The sequence below is a fragment of the Macaca nemestrina genome, chromosome X (genome assembly GCF_043159975.1).
Source record: "Macaca nemestrina isolate mMacNem1 chromosome X, mMacNem.hap1, whole genome shotgun sequence".
NCBI lineage: Eukaryota > Metazoa > Chordata > Mammalia > Primates > Cercopithecidae > Macaca > Macaca nemestrina.
Genome location: NC_092145.1, coordinates 104,252,744 through 104,256,756, shown reverse-complemented (window position 1 = coordinate 104,256,756; position 4,013 = coordinate 104,252,744).

Below are 4,013 nucleotides of genomic sequence, written 5' to 3'. Positions count from 1 at the left end.
AAGGAAAGGTACCAGCTCCTCCTTGTACCTCTGGTAGAATTCGGCTATTCCTGGACTTTTTTTGGTTTGTAGGCTATTAATTATTGCCTCAATTTCAGAGTCTGCTATTGGTCTATTCACGGATTCAGCTTCTTCCTGGTTTAGTCTTGGGAGAGTGTAAGTGTCCAGGAAATTATCCATTTCTTCTAAGTTTTCTAGTTTATTTGCATAGAGATGTTTATAGTATTCTCTGATGGTAGTTTGTATTTCTTTGGGTTCGGTGGTGATATCCCCTTTATCATTTTTTATTGCATCTATTTGATTCTTCTCTCTTTTCTTCTTTATTAGTCTTGCTAACGGTCTATCACTTTTGTTGATCTTTTCAAAAAACCAACTCCTGGGTTCATTGATTTTTTGGAGGGTTTTTTGTGTCTCTATCTCCTTCAGTTCTGCTCTGTTCTTAGTTATTTCTTGCCTTCTGCTAGATGTTGAATGTGTTTGCTCTTGCTTCTCTAGTTCTTTTAATTGTGATGTTAGAGTGTCAATTTTAGATCTTTCCAGCTTTCTCTTGTGGGCATTTAGTGCTCTAAATTTCCCTCTACACACTGCTTTAAATGTGTCCCAGAGATTCTGGTATGTTGTATCTTTGTTCTCATTGGTTTCAAAGAACATCTTTATTTCTGCCTTCATTTCGTTATGTACCCAGTAGTCATTCAGGAGCAGGGTGTTCAGTTTCCATGTAGTTGAGCGGTTTTGATTGAGTTTCTTAGTCCTGAGTTCTCGTTTGATTGCACTGTCATCTGAGAGACAGTTTTTTATAATATCTGTTTTTTTACATTTGCTGAGGAGTGCTTTACATCCAACTCTGTTGTCGATTTTGGAATAATTGTGATGTGTTGCTGAGAAGAATGTATATTCTGTTGATTTTGGGTGGAAAGTTCCATAGATGTCTCTTAGGTCTGCTTGGTGCAGAGTTTAGTTCAATTCCTGGATATCTTTGTTAACTTTCTGTCTTGTTGATCTGTGTAGTGTTGACAGTGGGGTGTTAAAATCTCCCGTTATTATTGTATGGGAGTGTAAGTCTCTTTGTAAGTCTCTATGGACTTGCTTTATGAATCTGGGTGCTCCTGTATTGGGTGCATATATATTTAGAATACTTAGCTCTTCTTGATGAATTGATCCCTTTACCATTACGTAATGGCCTTCATTGTCTCTTTTGATCTTTGATGGCTTAAAGTCTGTTTTATCAGATACTAGGATTGCAACCTCTGCTTTTTTTTTGTTTGTTTGTTTTCCATTTGTGTGGTAGATCTTCCTCCATCCCTTTATTTTGAGCCTATGTATGTCTCTGCATGTGAGATGGGTCTCCTGCAGACAGCAAACTGATGGGTCTTGACTCTTTATCCAATTTGCCAGTCTGTGTCTTTTAATTGGACCACTTAGTCCATTTACATTTAAGGTTAATATTGTTATGTGTGTACTTGATCCTGTCATTATGATATTACCTGGTTATTTTGCTCTTCAGTTGATGCAGTTTCTTCCTAGCATCGACGGACTTTACATTTTGGCATGTTTTTGCAATGGCTGGTACCGGTTGTTCCTTTCCATGTTTAATGCTTCCTACAGGAGCTCTTGTAGGGCAGGCCTGGTGGTGACAAAATCTCTAAGCATATGCTTGTCTGTAAAGGATTTTATTTCTCTTTCACTTATGAAACTTAGTTTGGCTGGATATGAAATTCTGGGTTTAAAATTCTTTTCTTTAAGAATGTTGAATATTGGCCCCCACTCTCTTCTCGCTTGAAGAGTTTCTGCCGAGAGATCTGCTGTTAGTCTGATGGGCTTCCCTTTGTGTGCAACCCGACCTTTCTCTCTGGCTCCCCTTAAGATTTTTTCCTTTATTTCAGCTTTGGTGAATCTGGCAATTATGTGTCTTGGAGTTGCTCTTCTCGAGGAGTATCTTTGTGGCGTTCTCTGTATTTCCTGAACTTGAATGTTGGCCTGCCTTACTAAGTTGGGGAAGTTCTCCTGGATAATATCCTGAAGAGTGTTTTCCAACTTGGTTCCATTTTCCCTGTCACTTTCAGGCACACCAATCAGACGTAGGTTCGGTCTTTTCACATAATCCCATATTTCTTGGAGGCTTTGTTCATTTCTTTTTACTCTTTTTTCTCTACATTTCTCTTCTCGCTTCATTTCATTCATTTGATCTTCAATCACTGATACTCTTTCTTCCAATTGATCAAGTTGGTTACTGAAGCTTGTGCATTGGTCACGTAGTTCTCGTGTCATGGTTTTTGTCTCTATCAGTTCTTTTAAGGTCTTCTCTACATTGGTTATTCTAGTTATCCATTCATCCATTCTTTTTTCAAAGGTTTTTAGTTTCTTTGCACTGGTTACATAGTTCCTCCTTTAGGTCTGAGAAGTTTGATTGACCGAAGCCTTCTTCTCTCAACTCATCAAAGTCATTCTCCATCCAGCTTTGTTCCATTGCTGGTGATGAGCTGCATTCCTTTGGATGGAGAGATGTGCTCTGAGTTTTTGAATTTCCAGCCTTTCTGCACTGCTTTTTCCCCATCTTTGTGGTTTTATCTGCCTTTGGTCTTTGATTATGGTGACCTACTGATGGGGTTTTGGTGTGGGTGTCCTTTCTGTTTGTTAGTTTTCCATCTAACAGTCAGGACCCTCAGCTGCAGGTCTGTTGGAGTTTGCTTGGGGTCTACTCCAGACCCTGTTTGCCTGGGTATCAGCAGCAGAGGCTGCAGAAGATAGAGTATTGCTGAACAGTGAGTGTTGCTGTCTGATTCTTGCTCTGAAAGCTTCGTCTCAGGGTGTAGCCAGCTGTGTGAGGTGTGACATGTCGATCTGCAGCTAGTGGGGGATGTCTCCTAGTTAGGCTACTCAGGGGTCAGGGACCCACTTGAGCAGGCAGTCTGTCTGTTCTCAGATCTCAACCTCCATGCTGGGAGAACCACTGCTCTCTTCAAAGCTGTCAGACAGGGACTTTTACATCTGCAGAGGTTTCTGCTGCTTTTTGTTTAGCTATGCCCTATCCCCAGAGGTGGAGTCTACAGAGGCAGGCAGGCCTCCTTGAGCTGTGCTGGTCTCCAACCAATTTGAGCTTCCTAGCAACTTTGTTTATCTACTTAAGCCTCAGCAATGGCGGACGCCCCTGCCCCAGCCTTGCAGTTAGATCTCCGGCTGCTGTGCTAGCAATGAGGGAGGCTCCGTGGGCGTGGTACCCTTTGGGCCAGGTGTGGGATATAATCTCCTGGTGTGCCATTTGCTAAGACCCTTGGTAAAGCACACTATTAGGGTGGGAGTTACCCAATTTTCCAGGTGTTGTGTGGCTCAATTTCCCTTGGCTAGGAAAAGGAATTCCCTTCCCCCTTGCTCTTTCCAGGTGAGGCAAAGCCTCGCCCTGCTTCAGCTCTCACGGGTCGGGCTGCACCTGCAGACCAGCATCACCTGTCTGACATGCCCCAGTGAGATGAACCTGGTACCTCAGTTGAAAATGCAGAAATCACCCGTCTTCTTTGTCGCTCATGCTGGGAGCTGGACGCTGGAGCTGTTCCTATTCAGCCATCTTGGGTGCCATTGGTTTGCCAGTATTTTATTGAGGATTTTTGCATCAATGTTCATCAGGGATACTGGCCTGAAATTTTCTTTTTTTGTTTTTGTGTCTCTGCCAGGTTTTGGTATCAAGATGATGCTGGCCTCATAAAATGAGTTAGGGAGGATTCCCTGTTTTTCTATTGTTTGGAATAGTTTCAGAAGGAATGGTACCAGCTTCTCTTTGGTAGAATTCGGCTGTGAATCTGTCTTTTCCTGGGCTTTTTTGGTTGGTAGGCTATTAATTACTGCCTCGATTTCAGAACCTGTTATTGGTCTATTCAGGTATTTGACTTCTTACTAGTTTAGTCTTTGGAGGGTGTATGTGTCCAGAAATTTACCCATTTTTGGTAGATTTTCTAGTTCATTTGCATAAAGGTGTTTCTAGTATTCTCTGACGGTAGTTTGTATTTCTGTGGGATCAG